The sequence below is a fragment of the Cavia porcellus genome, unplaced genomic scaffold (assembly GCF_034190915.1).
Source record: "Cavia porcellus strain 051 isolate PalLab524CR breed Dunkin Hartley unplaced genomic scaffold, mCavPor4.1 scaffold_19, whole genome shotgun sequence".
In the NCBI taxonomy this organism is placed as follows: Eukaryota; Metazoa; Chordata; class Mammalia; order Rodentia; family Caviidae; genus Cavia; species Cavia porcellus.
The window spans coordinates 14,907,204-14,931,191 of NW_026947502.1; the positions used below are offsets into that span (position 1 = coordinate 14,907,204).

Sequence of the window (23,988 nt, forward strand, 5' to 3'; positions counted from 1 at the left end):
GCTTAGTTCATTCCCGGGTCGGCAGGGTATATTTCCCCTTGCTTAGGACACCTCACACTGCACCATTCTTGGATTCTAAGCTGGATATCTCAGAGAGCCTCCATAGCTGCAGTTATCTATCTGCCATGTTCTCCCGGAAGTCCACTAGTTTTCATGAGTGGAATTCTTAACAAGAGCTCATAGAGAAAAATCAAGCACAGTAACCCAAAGAAAGAAAATAGCTATTTGCTGGCAAAAACTTAGCTCCTCCATGGACATATCTGAAAGATAAATGTGTGAGTAAAAATGTCACTGATGGAAAGCCATGTGGGGTCCAGGAAGAGAAAAGGCAGTGCCTCCTGAGAATCAGTCATGCTGGGCCTGGGAGGAGCCCACCAAAAAGCCAACTAGCCAGTCTTTCTGTGCAAGCCATGGGAGCCCAGGAAGAGAAAAGTCAAACAGTGCCTTCTCTGAGCTACTGTTACACAGGCTAAAAATCAACCACCTCCTTCCTGCTTCTGCCCCCACCCTTGCAAGCAACTTGCTGATTTGGAACACAGGCCAAGTTGATAGCAACCAAAGCACAAAAAGCAAATAAATGGTTGTGTTATTTGGTTGACTTTGCAGGCATGGGGCCAATAGTCTGAGCCTCTTGGGAGGATCACAGTATGCAGTATAGCAAAATATGGGGGGTTTCCTTCCATCCTGTCTTTGAAATCCAATATTGTTATCATGTTTTGTTTTATTTTGATTAATTGTTTTTACATGTTTAATGTTCTGTTTTGATTGGTTTTATTCTGTTTTGTTTTGGTTTGGTGTTGCTATACCTGATGGAACTTGTCCAACTATTGTGAAGATAACAAGATGTACTATGGTAGCTATTGTAGTATCCTGCTTTGAAGTTCTGTACCAATTTTGCTGCTTTGTCTTTATTGGCTTTGTTCTGCTTTGTTTTGTTGGATTTAACTTTAAAATTAAAAATTAAAAAAAGAATGTCACTCACCTCACAGACAATCACAGACTCTAACCTCACATCACACATTGTGGCTATCAAGGACTCTTGTTTACAAAGTTATTCAAAACCTTTAAACTGTCTCAACTCAAAGTGGAATTTACTAGCTTGTGATCAGCCTTGGTGGAATGATAACTCCATGTAGGATTTGATACTTATTTCCTGGTCCTTCTCCATCATGTGACTTTATTGCCTCCATTTTCAAGTTCTTTGTGGTGTCAGGAGGATTTCTCACTCCTCACTAACCTCCTTTCTGCTTCAAGCTCAATGGAAGAGATGTTTCTTGCTCTACAGTTTTCTTTAGCCAAAAGGGGTCACATGCCCATCCCTAATCAAACCCTTAAGCCAGAAGGATGAGATGCCAGACCCAAATGACACAGGCTCAGCCCTGATGCCAAAATAGAGTAAACAAACTCACTTAGGATGTATGAGTTGTGAGTGGAATTCTTAACAGGAGCTCATAGAGAAAAATCAAGCACAGTAACCCAAAGAAGGAAAATAGCATTTTGCTGAAATAGAAAATGTTCCCATGAACATGTCAGATACATAGTCATTCAACTGCTTCTATGTCACCTCGAGAGACAGGAAACTTACCATCTTCCAAAGGCTATCTATACTCTATCTCTATTAAAAAATCTTCCTTTCAGCAGATCATGTATAACTCCCATAAACTATCTCTAACTCTGTTCTTAGAATCTCAAGGCTCATGACAACCCTTCAGATAATCAAGGGCAGGTTTCCCAGTGTCTCAAGCTTCTACTCCATGTACGGAATATTTTCTTCCCTCAACTGTTACCCTTCTCTTTATGAGTTTTGACCTATCCACAGACCTCTCCAATTAAAGTAGAACCACCACACTGATACTTTTCAACATGGTAGTCAAGTCATAGCTCAGGTAGAAAGCAGACTCTAAAATCAGCTTATAACATGTCAACCAAGTACTGCCTAAGTTACCCTTGGAGAGGGGCCACTCTAAAGAATAGCATCAATGCCTTCCCAAAATGCAATGCCTGCAGGTGCCCTTCAATGCTACAATAGATCACTACTTTCCACTGGATCACATAATCAATGACTTGCCCTTGGGAAGGCACTTGCACTATAATTTTGGCATTAGTATACATATCTTTGCATAACAGAATCAAACTCAGCAGAGAAAGTACTCATATTGAGAGTGACACAAAGAAAATTCACAAAGGGAATAGCAGATTAATAATCTCTCCCCTCACTCAGTCTGAGGCACACAGATTGTGTGTGTCACAGGGCAAGCAAAGGCTCTGTACACTTAAGATTCTCTCTTTGTATCTGTCTATCTCTCTCTCAATATCTCTCTGCTGTACTCTCTTACTCTTTCTCTGTCTCTCTCCCACCTTTCCTAATTCATCTGCCCTATCCAAGTCCACAGATTGGAAATAAGATTTCTCTATGTATCTACTATTAAAATCTAAAATTATTATTCACATCATGCTTTTAGTAGTCACTTTATGTTTGTTCACATTAAACTTACTCTGAACCAAACTTTGATAGTTTATAATCTCTTAGCAGAAATGAAATTATCTAATCAAATATCTCTAATAATCTGTCATCAATTTTTGGAATCTAAATAATGTACCATACAATCTACGCCTTTCTAATTTCATCTTACTACTTTTATCCATGATTCTTACCTATGATGATCATTTTTAGATTGTAGTTCCTTTACACTGTGCATTCATTACCCTTTCCCAGTGAGTGCCAGGGTCAGATCTTATGAACTACGGTTCAAAACAAACATTGCAGAAACTGTAGACCAAATGGGGAACTCCTAGTGCAGATCCCTAGGGCAACCTATTAGCTTCTTCATTTTCACTTGCCAGATACAGTTGACCACGTAGGAGAACAAAATGAGCCATGCTAGTCACATTGCTTTCTCACCCAAAAGAGACTCAAGATTCTGTTGAAATTTAGATTTACCTGCAAGTCATTCACCAAAGCCACCAGTCTCAGAATCCCTCCACAGCTGAAATCACTCCTTAATCTAATTGCTCATCACTGTGCAAATACGCATTCTAACATTTAGCTACCAACTGCCAACAAGTGGAAGCCTATAATCTCTCTTTCATTAAGTTCCATTAAAAACCAGTTTTCCAAAGTTTTCTTTCAAACTTTGATTCATTCTAACAGAAAACCAGGAATTCTAAGTCTATGGTTGCAACAGCTTTGATATCATCTGGTTTTGGCAGACTGCATCAATATTCCTGATGATTTCAGGGAAATATCTGATGTCTTTACCACTCTCATGTGTCTTTGGGTGCTGTGCAGTGGGAAAGGGTCTCATCCTTGCCCTGGTAACCAGACCTGGCTGTGTGGCTCACTTTAGACACTAGATGTGAGTAGACACAAAGTAGGGCCTCTCCAGCAGAAGCTCTAAGAGTTCCTGCACAACTCAGCGCATTCACCAGGGCTACACATTCCACTTGAGACCAGAATGAAGACTCTCAGTCACCGTTGCACATAAACAGCTTAGCTATAGCCAACACATAACACAAACAAAAAACAGATGCTTGTTATTGTCAGCCATGGCGATTCATGGATCATTTGTTTCCAATGCATAGCTGACTAATTCATAGTCCATACTCGACCTTCAAACACAAAGAAATCAAAGCTCTAAAACTTTAGGAATTAGCTAGTTAGTGCAGCCATTTAATACTATCAGGATAGCTTGGATTCAGCTATCCTTAAATAGCTATCCTTAAATAGCTGCACATCGATTGTGGGTCAAGGAATAAAGGAGAAAACTCTTAAAGTTCACAAGGAAATGATTCTAGTGAAGTTATCATGGTCACTTGATTAGTACTGATAGAAGACCCATGCGACAAGAATTAAGAAGACACATAAGGAATTTTGACATCCAGGTATACTCCTCGCTACGTAATAAAGTATGTGAAGTTTGCTTAGAAGCTCTCGGATGAATAGTCACTGTGCACCCACCCTGTACCTGCCACTGTGGTTAGTACAGCTCAGGAGCAAGTAAGACCCAGGCACACTTCGGCCAAATCAGATTTACCCAGCCGAGTCTATTTTTACTGCAGTGTGATTTGAGAAAGACTTATCCAGAAAAGTATTCTTTTTATAAAAGATGGAAACACTACTATTTTCCCCCTCCTCAGGGATTTATGAAGTTAGTTGAATAAAGCTCTGAGAAGCTCAACTTTGTTGAGGCAAGGACTTCACAAACTAACCTGAATGGAGAATGCTCACTGCGAATAATACCTGTTGCATCCTGCAGAGCCTTTACTCCAACCTGCAACTCCATGGAAGCAATAAAACCCCTGTTGCCATCACTACTGACACCTCTCATGCCTACTAAGCCAGCCACATGAGGATTCCAAAATTTCTTTGCTCTTGAGTGCTCCTTTCCTGTGATCCCCTTTCTGCATGTCCATCAGAGTAAATACCTGGCCTGAGTTTCGGAGGTCTTCAGAGAGAAATAGCTTGATGCAACTCTAATACCAGACTTGGATAAGTCAATACCATGTTTGCAGCAAGGAGCTTCCTGGAGCAGAACAGGAGATGGGACTATTTTGGTCCAGGCAGGTGGCAAATCACTGCCAGAGACAGCTGCCCACTCCTCCTACTGTCAGGCTGCCCAGTGAGATGTTCTCACTCCCTGCGCCTGCGGCTGCTCTTCTGGAATGTCACCCTAACTCTGCAGTGCTGAGACTAAGCTGAGTATGTGACTGGCCTGCATAATACACACCGCCTCTCTCAGTCACAGTGTCTTTCTGCCCAAAGTATAAGAATCCAAAGGTCAAAACCATTCGTGTTTAGAGCTCAGCAGCTCCAATACCCTCGTTCTGAAGATGAGAAGGCTGAGGCATCAAGAAAATAAATGACAAAGTCAATAAATATGACAGTAGCCTCAACTCAGGAGCTTCCAAATTCAGGATAGTTTCCTTTCTATAATGAAGTGTTAGTAACCACAAAAGGCTGGAAGAAATTATTCCTGAACAGATTTTCCTGGTGTGACCATAAGTGCACATTATTTTTTAAACTGTAAGTTTCATCATACTTAGTGCTTCTTCAATGTTTTTGTTTGGATTCTCACTCAATAATATCTGAACACTTTCCCTGTAGTTACAGATATTTCTGCCTCCTTATGCAATCCAGGTCTCCCTGCTTTAGCTCTTGTCTTTTTGTCAACTATGCAAACGATCTTTCAGAAATGTAAATCAGGCCCTATTATTTCCAGCCTTGAGAACCTCAATGACCTCTTATGACAATGGTCAAGCTGCCCAGCAGGTCTGCCAAGGCTGTAGGTGAACTCCCTCCTTGCTCCCTCCCTGACCTGTCCTCCTTGTGTCTACAAGGGCTTCTCCCCACTCCTTACAGCATCAAGTCCCTTCCCGACCTCACAGCCTTCCAGGATGGCCCTCATTCTCTTTGGACATTCACATGCATGTGTTTGCATGCATGCATATATGCGCACATGCATGCTTACATTTGCATGAGCAGTCATACACACACACACCTCATTGCACCTTGGAAGCTCCACTTCCTTCACCATGCCACATCAGATTTGTTTTCACTAACGCTTATCACAACAGCTATTTTTCTTTGTTACCCCATACGTCTTCCCCATGAGACTGTGGGGGCCTGGGGCCTGCTTTCTGCATCACTGTCTACTCCCCATATAATTCAGTACCTAACAACTAGGAGATGGGCCCTCAATTAATACTGATACAATGAATGTGCATGGAAATGCAGAGGAACAGAGACTATGTACAAGTGGTAAAGGAAAACCCATCAGAAAAAAAGACACCAGGAGTCTAGACCCTAGAATAAAGAAGCAAGTACAAATTGCAGGCCTCAAATTTATATTTGAAAGAAATGTTGCTTTCCTTATTTAAAAAAAATGTATTGATCTCCTACCCTGAGCCCTAAACTATCAGGCTGAAGATGGAGTGGCAAAGTCATTGCACACTTATTCCCAGACATGAAGAAGAAAGAACACAGGACAACTGTGTGGTGATCTGAAACTGGACCAGGGAAGGCCACTGGAAAAGAATGAGCCCAGTCCATGCCACTGGGCCCTAGGATGAGGGCAGCACTTCTCCCTTGCCATGCTCTGTATGGGGCACAGAACTCCAGTCTCAGGGTTCTGCCTTCCTAGGGACACCAGTTGCCACCTTCGTGGGGTCTCTATCGCTTGCATGAGCTGCCATAAAACAGTACAGAGCCCCATGCAGCCAGACAGACCACCACAGAGCACCAAGTACCAAGCTGTGAGAGTGTAGCCTGTAAACGCAAGCCAAGCCCTGGACTCTCCCCCTGTCTCCAGAGGAAAATTGCTGGCTGCCTCCTCTTCCTCCTCACCCTGAATACCTAATACTATCTCTTCAAGTGATGCACACAGACTTGGGCTACGGGCTGATCTCCTGAAGCAAGAATCCCAAAAGGGCCAAGCCAACTTCTTAGAACAGGAAGAAGAACAAATCAAGAAGGTTCTGATAGGAACTGGAGAGGATGAGAACTAGAGGGAAGAAAGGGACCTGTGGGGAACTTGGGGGACAAGGAAGAGCGAGAGGCCGGTGATGGGGCATCGGGGAGACAATTCTCAAAGCAGGATATAGAGACTCTCCTCCTCAGAGTCATGAGTGTCCCCTTCCCCTATCTCTGCTGCTCTAAGGGACACTTCCGAGGTTCTGTGGAAGAATTGTTTATACCTCCATAGGAATTCATCTGGGTTTAATAGGGTGATGATTCTTAATTCATTTTCTGTTACTATAACAAAATACATAAGAAAAAAGGTTTATTCAGCTCACAGCTCTGGAGGCTGAAAGCCCCAGACAATCTGCAGAGCTTGGACTTTTGACTATCAGAATACGACAGATGGTATGGCATGGAGGAAGCACATGTAAGGGAACTCACACAGTGACAGCAAATACAAGACACAAAAGAGGCCACGCTCATTCTCTTCTAACAATCCCCTCTCATGAGAACTGACCCAGCTGTGTGAGACTCGGCCCACTCCTGCCAGAGATCACTAACCCATTTATGAAGGTCAAGTCCTCACACACTATTACCTTCCCCTGAGCTCTACCTGTTAAACTTCCCCACCGCCTCAGCCTCACCACACTCAGGACCGGCTACCACTGGAGACTTTGGAAACCAAACCCTTTCCAAAACAGGGCAGTGCGAAGAGTAGGACTCAACAATAGCACTCTCACAAAGGATAAGTGGTGAGCACTGAGTAGTAATAGCCTTTCAGGCTTTGACTACTAAGTAATTAGGGTCCCAGGTCTGCTCCTGATCAACCACATCTTCTCACCCACGGAACAGAAAGGAAAGTCTCTTCCCATGCTAAGTACAGAAATGCACCCAATGGGGAGATTCTTTCAAGTAAGTTGTGGCCTCAGCCCACAAAAGACAAGCCAAGGGGAAGACTGTGGGACCATTGCTTAACACAAGAGTCATACACTCTCAAGTTTGGGCTTCCTGACCAGAAAACTGTAAACTTAGCTCAGCCGTTATAACTAGCAGATCCTGAGCCACCCAGGACGCTCTGGTCGTTGCCCTCGGGTGAACTACAGGAGGAGGGGATGACTTACTCTCTTAGTAGATGTGTAGTAAGAACCCAGCTGGCTCACGCTTCAAACGCAGAAATTTCTCCTCCAATTAATCAGCACTATTTGTGCCAAGAAGCCACAGAAGGGACAAGATATGGCCTGCCAAGGATCCCTGGCTGGCACATGAGACAGGACTAGGCCATAGATCAAAGGAGCACTTATGACACAGCACTAGGGCTCCGTCTATGGTGTCATCACGATTACAGTATCTCCTTACCACAGGCACTCTTTGGCCAAAAATCGCCACCTGAGTCCTGCTAGCGATAAGCAGGGTGACTGTAAGCACCTCACCTTGCCTTGTCCTAGGCAGAGATAAGAAGCCCAGAGGACTAGATGCCCACTGCTTCACTGGCCATTGGAGAGTCCTTAGTGAATGAATAATTTAGGGGAACGCATGAGTTCATATGAATAAATATCAACGGGATCACATTCTGGAACTACATGAAGTACTCTGAGGGATATAAGGAACTCTCTGCAGTATCACAACCCACATAAGGAAACCAAACTACAGCACAATTATACACAGCCAAGTTTGAGCTGTGATTATTCAGTAACCACACAGAGCACTTTGTGTGACAGTCACCGTGCAGAAACAACTGTGACCTAGAAGTAAGTCCCTGCCTTCATGTGGAGACTCCCTTCTCATGAGCACAGCAAGAAAGCAGCAGGAAATTTACAGAAAGTATAATGGGGGTTAATGAGGAATGCGGAATGCAGAAAAAAGAAGACCTTCAAATGGAAGGTGCATTTTAAGAAGCAGCTTCCTGGGAGACCAGAAAGAGAGATGGAGGTTTATGCTGCAAGGACTTGGTGAGCAGATTGTGTGTCGACAGACAGCTCAGAAGCGAGTGCAGAACTGAGGTGCGGTCCTCTTCTCACATTTAAACCCAAGCTCCAATACCTGTTGTTGCTTGACCTCAAACAACCTTCTCACCTCAAACCTCAGATACAGAGTGACTAGGAGGATTAAATGGCTTCATTAAAATAAGGAAAACCCTCACGTAAATCCTCAGTATAAAATAATTAATAATATTATTACTATCACAGAAACTTAGCTAGGCTGAAACCAGGGAAATCACAACAACATCCTGAGTCCAAGAGCCTAATGAAACAGGGTCGCAGGACTTGGGGACAGGTTGTGTCCAGGTAACAGGAGAAGCAGCCGGGCTTCTCTCATGGTTGATGAAGTGAGCAGAAAGTACAGCTCTCAAAACAGGCTCCTCTGGAAACTCTTTGGAGTCTTGGCCTCAGTTTCCACACTGCAGAACTATGCTCCGTAGGCGCCCCCAGGACAGTGCTACAAAGCAAGCAAAGAGTGGATGGGAAGCCATTTTAGTCACCTCGAAAGTGCTCCTGACACGGGAGTTTGTATCACCCTGCATGTTCTCACCTGCGAAACCAACAGTGCATGTTTCAGATAGGCTCTGCCAGAAAAAGGAGCATGTAGACATTTTTTTTCCCATCTTTATTTGCTATTGAGAGTTCCAAGGTGGGCTTCTCAAGCTTGAGTGTGCCAACCAGTCACTCAGTGGGAAGGGCACCATGGTAAAACAGGGCGTCTGATTCAGCAGGCCTGGACTGGCATCTGTGCTTCTGCAGGTCAAATGAGCTCACTGGTGACCCTGTTGCTGTTGGCCAATGGACCACATGCTGAGTAGCAGGGTTTTCTAGAGGACCACACACCACAGTGCTTCCATTCCTGAAGGTGGATGCCAGAGAAGACTGGTAGGATCCTATATAAGGCCTTGGTTCCCCCTCCTTTCCTTCCAGACACTCTGGGGTCCTTGTTGTGTCAGGCACTCCCTGAGAGCTCAGCAAAGAATCACTCACACAATCCCCATGACCTCCCCTTCCACCAGATACCGCTGTTGTCCCTATTTTATGGAGAAGGAAACTAAGGCTCAGACAGCTTAAATTATTTGTCCAGGATCACACAGCACACTGTCTGTCTGTCAAGCACCGCCTACAGTGCTGAACCCAGAGAAGAGGAAAAGTAGACAGAACACATTCTGTGTTCAGCTGCCCTTCGAAACCACAGAGCAGGAAAGCAACCCCTGAGCTATGGTCCACTCCTGAAGTCGGGTGAGTGCTGAGTCACTCAGTGCCAGTGGCCTAAAGAAATGATTTCCATTGCCCTGCATCCTACCCTGTCTGATGATCATCTCCTGTCCGTTCCATGGCCACCTAGGATCTAACAACCCTTCCTTCGTACATCACGGGGCTCAATAGCTTTGGCTCTGAAGCCAGACTGTCTGGCTTTGAATCTTGGCTCCACCACTTGGTGACTTCTCTGCCCCAGGGCTCAGTGTTCTCATGTGTAGTGCAGAGGTAATGACAGTACCAGCTCCCTGCAGCTGGGGAGGGTAAATGTGACAGTGCATTGAGCACTCAGCCCCATGCCTGATATACAGCCAGGGCTCCCTAACGCTCCTGGTGCATTCTTAAGGTAAACATAAGACCAGGCCAGCAGTCCCTCCCCATAGTGGGAAAACAGCCCAGGCTCCTCCAGCCCCAACCCCTTCCTAGATGCTCTGAGAAGCTTCTTGGGGCAGTGTGAGCACCACGCACTTCTGGCAGGAAATGCCATGTCAGGGCACCTGCTGGTGGTATTCACACATCCTCTTAGAAAAAGGCATGTGTCACCCTTATGGGACCCTTTACCACACATCAGGGAAGTGCTCTGCACCAGTGTCTGGATCTACTTTGCAGGACTCTGGGCCCAGGCCCGCTCTGTATCACACTAGCAGCCCCGCTGGTGCCAGAGGCGTCCTGAGGCTCCTGTCTATTCCCCCACTCTCCCTGCCATAGGTCACCAGCCACCGCCCTGCATCCCTGCAGAGCCAGGACGAGACAGAAGCAGAGTGATGTGAATGACAATAGCCGCCTGGCCCTCTAGGGTTTGTTAACTGCTATTAAAAGATATTCCAAGTCATTATTGAAACATTACGGGGACTTATGCTGATTGCAGCTAATCACCGGCTCCTTTTGTGTTCCTAATGGAGGGGAGCTTCCTTGTTTGAAAAATTCTATTTTGTGCTTTTTTCTCCCCCCTAACATTTCGCTTAAGAAAAATAACTAAGGCAAAGTCTGATATTCAACAAGTGAAAATGTGTGAGATAAGAGCTTCAGTACAGAGCAGGTAAATCACAAAGAACTGCACCAGCCAGGCGAGCTGCAGAGACAAAAGCCAGCCTGGGTAAGATAGGGGGTAGAGGACACAGAGGCCTCTGCTTGCACCCTGCTCCCTGCTCGCTGCTTAGTGGCATGGCTGGTGATGTCCAGGAGAAACCATCTGCTAGGGTCACTGTCCCTCTAACACCCTTTGACATAGGTAATCATCCCTTCTTAACATGGAGAACTAGCCCACTCCTGGGACTATAGTGCAGCCTGCCAGTGAAGGCACACAGGATGTCTGTGACCTGTGACCATGGGCAAAGTAATAAAACTAAGTAGGGCTCAGTTTCTTCATCTGTAAATGGGGCTAAGGATGGTTCTTTGCCACACAGTTACCACGAAGATTAAATGAGAAATTTCCCAAGAAGGATGGTTGAAATCAGCTGAAGTCAGCTACGATTGCTTGTTCAACAGTATCTGACTGGACCGTAATAACTTTGTAACTGCTTCTATTCTAGCCACGTGATAGCAGTTTTACCTTTTAGTAAGCAGACAAAAATGTTACCTCCACGATAGAACCACAGAACGAAGTGTTGTGACAAAGGTCATGAAAGTGACACTTGAATGATTGATTTTGAGAAGCCTGATGCAGTTCATTCTGCTCATTTTACAGGTGAAGACCTTCGCTCAGAGAGGGCAAATCACTCCTCTACGATCTCACGGTAAGCAATAAAGTGGTTCTACACTGCACCAGGTGGGTATTTTACCCAATATTGTAGTCAGGGGTTGTGCAGAGAACAATTAGAATCAGGACATGGAGTTTATAATATTATTTTTATAATAGTCACTGGGAGTTAACACAGGAAAATGCAGGAAATCTATTCACAACACCAAAGACAGAATATTTAGTCAAGGCCTAAATCCCATAGCAATGTCTCAGATGAAAACCCAGAGCTCATGACAATGCCTCCCACGAGTCCAGCTGGAGGTCCAGAGCGCACAAGAAGGACTCAGATGAGTCTGTTTTACGGATCCATGCTGGAAAGGCTCAGAGGTCAGCAGTGGAAGCTAGAAAGGAGGGTGAAGGCGCTGTGCTGGTGGGATGAGGGTTCTACGCTGAAGCCAAGAAGTCACACTCACAACAAAGACCAGGGCTATTCTGAAAGGCACTACAGCCATCCTCAGCAACACAGAGGCCTCCGACGACAAGCACCATCAGGTACATGCCAGGAAGTTCATCCTGGAGACCAAATGGCACATGTCTTCCCTTCCGGAGCCAGAAAACAATGCTTGATGTGAGGACCAGAGCTTCTCCAGGAGAACCAATGGCTCAAACAGCAACTCATAGGAGAACCCACAATGCCTCATTGCAATAACACATTAAGCCTTCCTTCTCCTTCTCCACCCTCTATTTATGCTGGCAACTTTCCTCAGGTGGAGCACCTATGCTCAGTGCCATGATGATGTAATCCAGCTGGCGTTAAGTTGACCACCAGTTCTTAATCCATAACACCCAACACACTGTGCCACCCATGCTGATAATGCTTTAAGAAAGAATGAAAGGTACCCCCTAAGTGAGTGGTCACTCCTTCAAAAACCTAAAACCGGTGGACAGCCTCCGCTGCAATGAGTTGCTTGACTCACGAAATAAATAAACATGTAAAACATATCATTTGCAGAATTTTCAAAGAATTTAGGCAGGGAACAAAAACAACTCAGAATTCAAGGCACTGTTTTCTTTGGAGCATGTGCCAGATATGCCTTTAGGTCCCTCATTTTTTTTTTTTTTCATAAAAACAGATCCAGGCCAAAGTAAAATACACTGCGATGACTTTTCATAAAAGCAAAAAGGGCAAGCAAGCAAGCCTTTGTCTCACTGGAGAACAGAGGATGAATTTACGTTGTGTGGTGTCGTCTTAGTATAACAAGATTACATGGAGGGTGAAATCAGTGTAATGGCAACTGGAGAGTAAAGAAAATTGCTCTCTGGCCCTCGTCTCCACTGTTAACTGGCTCCAACACGGAACATCAAATTCCCAAAACCCCGTATCCTTTCTTCTTCACAGGCAAGGCCGGTGGCCTTTCCATTTCTAACTTTCTTTAGATACCACTGAAGGAGTCTGTGCTCCCTTTAGGAATATCAGGCTCGGGTCTTAGGAATGGGAACTGGGGCAAAGACCAAGAATTTAAGATAAAGCCAGAAGAAGAAGATCTACCCTCAAAAAAGAAAAAAAAAAGACCTACCCTCGAGTACATTATCCAGAGACCGAGCATCCCTAGACCTACTTCCCAACCAGCGCTCCCTGCAGGCAGAGGATGTGCGGGAAGCAGGCTATCCGGGAGCAGTGGGGATCCTGACAATGCGGCACCTGTCACCTGTTGCTTTTGGGTGTTGACTCAATACTGCTGGATATTTCCATGATGAAAGAGGAGCCAGAAACCTAGATTTGCATGTAAATTGGTCTGGTTTTTAAATGTCAATGATTAATTCACTTTTCTCCGAAGTTCACTGTAGCCTAAACAGTCTGAGTGGTAGACCCAGCCTGTCAGCATCTCGGCTCTCTACCTTTCCCCAGCAGCCTTGTTCCTTTCTCAGCTTCACGTGCAAGGCCTAAGCAACGCCACTGCAGTTTTTGTTCCTCCCAGAGCTGTCCATCTATATTTCACAGCTCAGATCCTCTTCCCACCTTAACCTCCTCTTCATTGATATGTGTGTGGTTGGTGGTGTGTGTGTGTGTGGTTGGGGGGGGGGGGGTTGTTTGTTCATTTATTTGCTTTGGGCCAATATTTAAGGCATATATGAAGAAACCAATGGAAGAGAGATGAATTTAGTTGAAGGTATCCATCTTGGTTACTTTTCTCTCATTGTTAAGACAAAATACTCGACATCCAAAATGAGAGATGGAAAGGTTTATTTAGGTCACAGTCTGTGGAGGTTTCAGTCCATAATCAGCTGGCTCCAAGGCAATGTGGCAGGGCACTGGGGCAGCACTTCAAGGCAGCAGCCAGAGCAATAAGGGTAAAGAGCAAGCCTCTTTTCCTCCCTTATATTGTATACAGGCCACTCCCCACAACCCTTCAGGGCCAGTGCAGCACTCATAAAATCTCCTTGCCCTGCTCTTGCAGAGAATGAGGATATTTACAAAGTAAGAACCCTGGTTCCCTGTTGAGGCTCTTAGTTAAGCTTCTAAACTTCTCAAGTTGACAAAATATCAATCACAACAATATCCAGCTTGGTAGAGAAGTCACATTCTTCCTTTTAGCCTCTGTCCTGAACTCAGTGCCTGGTCCACAGTAGGTGCTTCATAAAAGTTTGTGAGAAACAGTACAAGAATGAAGCAGGAGGCAAAGGGAGTGCTATGCTGGCAAAGGAGTAAAGCAGAAATTATCCACCACTGAGAAGGAATTGCGGGTGAAGAGATTAGAGTTTATGAAGTCACGAGTCAAATTAGGAGGGAAAAGAAAGAGAATGTTAAATCCCAGAGCCTGAGTCAGAGTTGGGCTCTATCATTTGGAGACAGAATGCCTGGACTTGAATCATTGCTCTGCTAATTAGTAGCTATGCGATTGAGAGCAAATCATGAACTCCACTGGGTCTTGGTTTCTGCGTCTGGAAAGTAAGCCTGGGATCACCTAACTCCTAGAGGTGATTGGGGGATCAAACAAGAAAATGTATTTTAAAATGTTTTGTAAACAGAAAAATACTCAGGAGGGGAAAGGGGGACCAGAAAGTCCAGTCACGTAGAGGATGATGAGTCAGAAGGACAGCGCAGGGCCAAAGTGATTTGGGGCTGTCTGTATCATTTACCAAGTCTGTTGGCTTAGCCCTGGGCTTGAGTCACCCTAATTAGCAAGGACCTGGTCTGTGAGAAGTTTGAGTCTGACTGAGCTGGGTGAGGAAGAGCTCCTGAAGCTGGCCAGTGAGGAAAGAGAAAGCAACCTTCCCCAGCCTGCCCCGGTCACCTATGAAGCATCTCTGACCACCGGACTCCCCGAGCACACGTAGAGTAAGTCTCTGAGGGCCTCGGTGTCCACAAAGAGGGCACGCATGCTCATTCAGGATGGGAATTATTTATATTCCTAGCATTCCAACTTACACAGACCCATTAACAAAAACTGCATCTGGCAACCACTTCTAAACAACTGCACTAACTTGTGGTTTTCAGTGGTAAGTAAGGCAATAACACACAGCAGCCACTACTGTCTTCTTGACCTCGACAGCCTGAAGCTAGAAAATGGTAAAGAATGTGGGTGCTGCAGACAGCTGATAACACTGGCTGCTTATTTGACCTCCTAAGCCTCAGTCTCCTCAATGGGGATAATAATAGTGGATCCTTTCATGCAAGGTTGTTCGGCTTAAATGAGATGACCTTTGCAAAAAGTTAAGAAAGAGCTTCTCACGGGAAAGCAGTCCAAAAGTTAGACAGCCTCCACTCCATGGTCACTTCAAAGTCTATCTTGGATCCAGTTCCTTCTTGCTGGGATTTGTAGGATTCTAGACTAAGATAGAAGTGTCATTTAACTGAGACCACTTAGGACAGAGCGTTTCTTTTCTTGGAACCAGAGGTATTTTGAAGGTCCATAACAAGCTCTTTGGGGAGACAAAGAAGACCCTAAATCAGAAAAACTCCAGGGTGCATGTGAGCTCGTCAACCAAAATAGCTTCAGATGGTCTGATTTTTTGTTCTTCGTATATTGGGTCAGGGTGTAGGCTTTTGGTTAATGAAAGATTTTCACCGTGAAAAAGAATTAAACTTGGCATGATGATACATACCTGTAATTCCAGCACTTGGGAGGCTAAGGCAGGAGGACTGCCATGAGCTCAAAGTCGAAGTGAGTCAAAACCAGCCTAAACTACAAAGCGAGACCCTGTCTCAAAATAATAATAATAATAATAATAATTCAACCTCTTCATTGTACAATGCTAGAAGCTGGGACCCAAAGAGGAGTGCCCTAAGACTGTATTGTATGTCCTAGACACCAGATTTGCTTTTATATCTTCAAGCATTTAAGTACAAATGATAATTTTTAATTCTTAAGCAATTAATATTCCAGAGGTAACTACTCTGTGCATAGATAATGATACTTGGGCCAATATGGTCTTTCTTTGAGACAGAGACTAAAACAGGCTACTCACAGCCAGGGAAAAGGGGAAATTCTACCCTGAGCCTCAGGTCTGCATTGCAACTGAAGACCCCTCACATTCTATTGTTATGTTTATGCTTTCATTTTCAAACTGGTTCATAGAAAATAAACCAAGCCAAAGGAATAGGAAGGGATAAAGGGGGAGAGGTGAAGGGCAAACCATGAAATCCCAAATTAGAAAGTTCTGTATATAGTGTAATATTTGCTCTGGGAAAATCATTTGTATCATCACATTCTGGAGTGAAAATCCTCGCAGCTGGTTGTGTTTGTCTGAACCAGGCCCCTGTGCTTAGCACCTAGGACACATTTCCTCCTGTAAATCTCTTAGCAACCTCATCATGCAAGTAGTATCATTCCCATTTCACAGATAAGGAAACAAGGACAAAGAAAATCATCTAAGTTGCACAGTCATGAGACAGAAGCAGAACCAAACTTCAGAATCACAACCTTGTGAGTGCAGAATTCTTGCTCTTAACCATGGTGACCTGTCAACTTTCCTTTACCCTAACAAATAACTGAAATGAATACATCTGAGAAACAGTTTATTTTGGGTCTTGGTTTTACAGTGGTCAGTTCATGATTAATGGATCCTATTGTTTTGACCCATAGCAGCACCGTACATCATAGTGGGGACACATAGTAGAGACCTCTGTACCACATGGCTGGGGAAATAAAGGAAGAGGCCAGGGTCTCACGGTGCCCATCAAGGACACATCCCCATTTAACCTGAGACCTCCTGATGGCAGCAAGCTGGGGACCTCACCATTAGGACATGGACCATTGGAGACATTTAAAATCCAAAAGTATAGCACGTGGTCTGCAGTGAATCACGCTACAGCCACAAGCCATCTACCCAGATTCAAATAGATATGTTCAAACAAACAAGCAGAGAGAAGGAAACAAGCTAACAGCATATGCCCCACCCATCCTTTCACTGACTGGCCACAAGCTCCAAAATGAATGCCAGGCAGATGCGCTCTGATGGTCCACTGACACCACTTTGTTGGCATCACCACCACTGCATGTAGAGAGTAAGCTAGCGTTGAACACCATTATTTCGCTTTATCTAAGTATGAACTAGCTATACTCTGTGGGAATCCAAGAAGCAGCAGCAATCCAGTTCAGTACTAGGAGAAAAATAGCCATGGTTTGACTTTGTCAGTCTCCAACAGGCCCAAGCGAGCATGTAAAGGGAAATGTGAACCCTCACCAGTGCTTTTCCTCAGGTGCTCACTTAGAGCCTGTCTTTAAAGGTTCTTCTACCTTCAGATCAAAAGGGAGCCTGGTGGGAAGCCAAGAAAGCCAGTCCCTGGTCCTTACTCTGCCAGCAAACTGAAAGAAAACACCTTCTCCCTGTCTGTAGAAGGAGGCTGGACTGTGCCCACCCTGGGGAGCCAAGTGATCAAGAAGCTTTTACTTGGCATGCAGATCTAACTTTCTCTGAAGTTTGCAAGAACTGGGCTGGACACCACCAGGGGACTGTCCAGACCTTCAGGAGAATCCACTTGCACAGGGCACACTCACCCAGTCTCCTCCTTCCCAAGAACTCCATGTTAGCGCCTGGCTCAAGCCTCTCTTCAGACCTAAGGGGCAATAAAAAGACAATTTCTTGGCCTGAGACACAGGAGCAGCTGGGCCAGTGCTCAGATGTGGACTTAAGGAAACAGGCTGCACCCCTTCTCCACCCAAGTCAGCCCTTCTTCCCCAACCCCAGAAACTGGCCCCCTGATAATCCTTATCTCAGGGACAGAAAAAGACGGCAGGAGCCAAAAGAAAGAAAGAGGTCCTTTTCAGCCAACTGGGATCTCAACAGTGGAATCCAGAAGTTTATTTTATTAAAAATAAGAAAGAAAGGGAAAAATAACAATAGCTACAGAGAGGCTGAGACTACAAATTGCGGACCTGGCTGGTGAAACGTGAGGACTTCCTCCCTCGGCCAGTGCTTTTGGTATTCATCATGCCAAACCACCATGCACTTTGCTTTTGTTTTCTTTAAATGAATTGACCCGTTTTATTTGAACAAATAATCCAATTGTTTCAATGCCAGACAACGCAGCCTTCAGATTCTGCTGCAACTTAGCAAAGTTTCTCACATAACAGCTTTGCACTCCTGCCCAAGCTGATGAAAGGTGCAACCTAATCGCATGGAGCCAGGAACCGACGCGATTGCTGGAGGAGAAAGTCACACATAAAAGTTGGTGTACATGAAGGTCCACGGCCCTGTGCAACTCAGTTGTTAAACAGTTCTCTTAGGAGCTGGACCCTGTTACCTTGGTTAGGTTCTTCTCCAGTGGGATTTCACTTATTAAGATTGGAAGGATCAGGAGATGGCTACTTGGGGACTTAAGCATTCTGCTGCTTACTCTGCCCTTGGTTTTTTGTGCCTCCGAGAGGGTCCCAGTGCTGCTGGCTAAGGAATTCTGCAACTAGCTGAGTTTTAACTACGTTCTACAACTAGATGAAGAACCAAGCCTTACATTGCTTCCAAAGGCTGAAACAGTACTCAGTGTTACTGAACAAAGAAGTTACCAATGTGTGCCTATGCACATATATAATGAATGATGTATCTGTATCTCTATCTACTGTACCTGTGAGTTGTAAGACAACTCAAGAAATTTCACCCCTGTTGCCTTGTTTTTATTTTCAAAATGCTTGAGGATTAAGTCTTTCCTTTTCTTAGCAGATTATAACTCACTGGGCCCAACTTCAAGAGAACATCAATGGATCTTAAAAGAGAGATGTTTTGTTTTTGTTTTTTTGAGACAATGTCTCACTCTGTAGCCCAGGCTGGTCTCCAACTTGCAATTCTTCTGGCTCACCCTCACAAATCCTGGGAATACGGGCCTGCTCCATTACACCTTGCTAAAGGAGGGAGTTTAATCAGCCATTTTTCTACTCCAATGCTTGGCTCCCTGTCCCAGAGCCCAGTATAGGACTGGCGTACAGTTGGCACTCAGTAACTACTTGGCAACTTTCAATCAGGAGATTGGTTTAAAAACTGACTTGGAGCTTGCCCCAGTCAAAGGCAGCTTTGGGTCCTTGACTCTGATCCTTTGGGGGCTCAACATCACCTAATAAACACACATAAAATTGTAAGATCCACAGGACAAGCTAGGAAACCCCCAGTTCCTCCCTTGGACAGACACTGAGCCAGGGATTCAAGAGCAAGTAGTAAGTACATTTGGGAGGTGATCCCAGAAGACACCAGCAGGGGATTTGGAAAGCAAGATGGAAAAGAAGGCAGCCAAAATACGATGTGTTGATGTGCAACTGAGTGATGTTCCCAGCGGGACTTCTGGGAGATCATATAGCACAAGCCTCCGAGTTACCCCACCAAGGGGTATTTTCTGCTAATTTCCATCTGTTCCTTGAAGGCTACTCCTGCAGATATCTGTCCCCAGCACTTCCAGACAGCTCTGCTCAATGGGCAAGCATGCTGCTGCATACCAAGAAAGCCCAGAGGCAGAGTCCTGTGTGCATGGAATAAGAGCATGATGAATAAAAGAATGATGGGTCCATGGGGTCAAAGCAAGGCAACAATAGCAGTTGACACATCTGGAATCTCCAAGCCTGTAGCACAGCCTGATGTGCAAATAAGTGGATTTATCCCATTGGTTTTACAAAACTTCCTTTTTACAAGAAGTCACTTTATTTTAGGAAGTCACTTTCTTTAAAGGAAATCTTGTAAACAAAGTTTAAAATGTAACAGATTAAAGGGGAGTTTCCTGATTTTAAAACCAAAACCCCAGCACCTTCTCTCACCATACACAAATATTCAGGAGAAACGCTCAGTGTAACTCAGAGTGCAGGGGGAAAAGACCTGATCAAATTCATTTTCCTCATGTCACAAAGAGCAACTGTCTTTGTTCCATTTCTTGTTGCTGTGGCAAAATACCTGACACCCAAGGTTAAGGGAGGAAAGGTTTATTTAGCTCACAGCTTGCAAGTGTTTTAGTCCATAATCAGCTGACTCCAAGACAGGGTGGCCTAGCAGAGAGGTAATAATTTATGATGGTGGAAGACAGCAAAAGCAACAAGAGCAAAAGGAGAGGAGCAAGCTTATTTTCTTCCCTTGTATTTCATACAAGCTACCCACCCTAGGGCAGATGTAGCACTCACACCAATGAACCAATCACAAACTTTAGATTTAGCCAACTCTGAAAAGCCCGCCCCTCCCATGACCATATGAGGCTTTGGTGGGTCATCCAGACACAAACTACAACATTCTGCCCCTGACCTCCCAAAGACTCATTTATGTCTATTTTACAAAAGGCATTTAGTTCATCTCTAAGAGTTATCAAAGTCCTAATAGTTTTAGCGTTGCTGAAAAGTTAAATTCCCAAGTGTCCCCTGAGATTTAAGGTAAACTTTTGGTTGTGAGCCCATATATAAATGAAAAGAAAATTAAACACTTTCAGCATTTAATGGCACATGATAAATTAAACATTTCCATTCTAAAAGTTACAAATAGAGGAATACAAAAAAAATGGGACCAAAGCAAGTCCAAAATCCAGCAGGGCAAACATGAAGTTATGTAGTTCCATATGCAACATCTGAGACACTCTGCAGTTAGTTGTGAGCTCTAAATAGCTTGGGTGGCTCTGCCCCCATGGAACTTTTGGTAGTAGTAGCTCCCATGATTTTTGTCTTAGACTGGCGTGGCTCCTTCCATGTTGGTTTTTTTAGATGACTTACGTTTTTCATTTTTCCAAACTTTTGGGGTCTCCACTGCATCTTTGGCTTTACCCTCATAGCTTTACCCTCACACTGCCCTTTTAGGGGGGGCACTTTCTGGCCTCCCAGGCCTTTTAAATACAGGTGGAAGCCTTCTTAATCCCATTTTGTACCTAAAACCAGCATCATGTGTATGATGCCAAGGTCTGCTGCCAGCTGGAGCAGTAGCCAGACTTCTCTCCCTCTCTTGGCTGTAGGTATCATCAAGTGCTTGGATTGCTGGGCACTCTGAATCCAATTCTAAGGAACAAATTCTCCAGGCTGCTACCATTCTGAAGCATGTTCCAGCCACCACCATTCGGGAACATAGTGATCTGAAGCTTTCTTTTTAAAGCAAAATTTTTTATTTTTGAAGTTACGAGGATGTAAGAAGTGGAGTTCTGTTGCTCTTTGTGATTCCCTTGGGCTATGTTTTGTATTTTTCTGTTTCTTTTCAGCAATCAAGATCTCTTCGTCTCTGTAGTCCAAGGATCTACTGGAGCTTCCTTTCTGGACAAATTCACACTGTTTTAAATCATTTTACAGAGCTCTTTGCTCTTGATTTTCAACATAAACCTGGCTAAAATCCCCCAACAATAGCCAAGTCACCACCTCAATATTTGATTGCCTTGAAATTTTTTCATAAGATTAGTTAGGCCACCACCCTTAATCTCAGTCTCTAGGCACAGGTAAAATGCAGACAAACTTTCTTCCAGGCTATAACAGACATTGCCTGGACTCTAACAGCCAATGCAGTTCTTCCAGCAGAAACCTCCCACACCTGGTCTTTACTGGCAGGATTTTCAACAGTATTTTGGTCTCCTGGGCTCTGACCAGGATCTCCCATACAAAGCAGCCCAAGTCACTTCAGCTCTACTTTTTCAGTTGGTGTATCTGAAACTTCCAAACTCTTCCCACAAACTATTTTTAAAGGCTCCTGAACAATATGATCAGGTATAGTCACAGCAAGAATCCCACTTCTGGTACCAAATTCTGTGTCAGTTACTTTTCTGATTGCAAGACAAAATATTTGATGTTTAAAACTAAGGGAAGGGAGGTTTATTTAGCTCACAGTTTCTAGAGGCTTTAGTCCATAATCATCTGGCTCTAAGGCAGGGTTGCACATGGCAGAAGGATAACCATTTATGGTGGCAGAATACAGCAAAAGCCACAAGAGTAAAAGGGAGACCAGCAAGTCTCTTTTCCTCCCTTCTACTATATGCAGGCTACCTGCTTTAGGGTAGGTGTAGCACTCACACCCAACCTAGCGTTAGACAATGAACCAATCACAAACTCTAGATTCAGCCACTTCTCAAAATACTGTTCCCCATGACTATACAAGGCTTTAGGGGAACATCGATATACAACCATAACAGCAACAGAGTAAGCACTGAAAGCCAAAGGCAGCCCAGAAGAGTTGATCAGAGTGACTGGATCTCATCCCTGAACATTGGTTCAGACTGACTGAGAGCCTCCAGTGGAAGCACCCCAGGGCCCTGGCTGAGAACTGGGATGCTCTTCTCCGAGACTAGTGGGAAGTGAGAAGCACTGTTGCAAAGCAATGATGATGCTTCCACCCTCTCCAAGAACTCAAATGAGATCAATTGTCCTTCATGTCCCATCACTCCAAAACCAAATGTTAGCAGCCAAGGGATATGTCAGCACCATCCACTGTCCCTATAGCAAATACTCTTTCCATAGCTGCCGGAGAGGATGTCACCTTGGCCAGGAAGACTCAGTACATCCATTTGGAATTGGGACCCCTTGTCCCTGGGAAGGTGTGCTGAGCAATATATCTTGAGGAGACAGTTGGAAGCAAATATCATAAAGAATTTAAAAATACAAGGCTGCACTAGAAGGCCAAATTCGAGGTCACTGAGCTGGAATGAATTCTCAGTTTGTCTGGACAGAAAGGGAAAAAGGGATATAGAAGCAAATATTTCATCCTTGACTTTCAGAAGCTTTTGGATTTCCTATGGCAATGTCTGGATCTCATGCATGGCGCCCATCTCTCTGAGTCCTGCTCTCCTCTTGGCCACACTGAAAACTCCCAGAGCCAACTGCCTTCTTCCCAGGCTTGACATCATTCTGAAAACCAGGTGAGGCAGCCAATCCACCCACTGGTTTTACAGCTGCACGGAGGAAAGTGTCTCTTCTTTGGCGTCTCTGGAACACCCAGGTAGCATTTGGGCTGACAAGAAAGATGCATTGAATCACCACAATGTACCCCATAAAGATGTACAAATTTTTCTTGAAAGAAATTTTTTTTAAAAAAATAACAAATAGTGCTCACTATGAATACCACTGGAAATCAGCACTGTCTCTGTCTGCTCTCCAAAAGGAAAGCTACTGAAACATTCCAAAGAGGGTAACTTTCCCAACTCTTGCATCTTTGTAGATGACAATCTGGGATCGAAAGAATAAGAGAAGTGACTTGCCTCAGGTCAAAGTATGAATGGGTGACCTGAGACTAACATGTTGGTTTTCCCTATTCTTAATTAAATACATTTTTTCTACCCTAATTTTAAATAAAATTATACTTCTTTTGCTTTAGCTCTGTTTTTTTCCTATTATCGTTTCTTTGTTTGTAATTTTTAATTTTTTAACTCTGCCTGGCCACATAGACTCCCAGTAAATATTTATTGAATGAAAGATTATATGAAGATAGAAGAGAATCCTCTTTCTGAGGGACAATCTGGAACTTTTTTTTAGAACAAAAAGTTTTTCTGAAAACTTTCAGCCTTGAGAAGTCTTCAAATTGTACACATACTTGCCTGTTGGACAAGCTGCACTCTCCACTGGAAGCTGAAGTTGTATGTGGAGAGCGATGTAGTTTGGAGTTGAGAATAATAAGCAGCGTTGGAGCATGAGTGGTGTTGATAGGAACTGAGAATCCTCAGCAGCCACACCTTCTCACGTATCCTAGGATGTCTCCCTCCAGCCAAGGCACAGACAGGTTCATCAAGGGCTTGCCTGATGGTGGGCTAAAACAACATTCAGTGCTTAATGTGCAAACCAGCACAACTGACTTACTGCAGGATACTCTGCTGCAGACTGTGATGGTGTCTCCGCCTTCAAAACATTCAGCCCGGTTAAGTGCTTTGCAAAGTTGGTTATTTCAATCCAAAACAGTAACAGTGATTTCCACCTACAAGAAGTCTTCAGCAACAGAGGCTCACTTCTTTGGCTTTATCTACCTATCCTTAACACTCAAATATTATGAAGCAAGCAGGTTTTACCTTTTATTAGCCATTCTTTTTCTCTTTAATCAAACAGCCTTACTAAAAAAAAACCACACACACACCAAAAAAACAGCCTCGGTTAAAACAATTTTTCCAAACAGTACAGGCAACTAGTGGTGAAGAAAAAGTCATTGTCAATATTTTTATGACCATCCCTTTCTTCCTTTAACTTCTGACT

At 44.2% G+C, this 23,988-nt stretch overlaps 1 long non-coding RNA gene across 1 annotated transcript in view; it reads right to left on the reverse strand.

The window, feature by feature from the left end:
• The window catches only part of LOC134471709 (uncharacterized), a 36,367-nt gene extending 18,853 nt beyond the window's left edge, over positions 1 to 17,514 (reverse strand). Inside the window, exon 1 of the long non-coding RNA XR_010041295.1 lies at positions 17,380 to 17,514. This is a non-coding gene — a long non-coding RNA (uncharacterized LOC134471709). The remainder of the gene's footprint in view (positions 1 to 17,379) is intronic.
• Between the last annotated feature and the right edge of the window lie 6,474 nt (positions 17,515 to 23,988).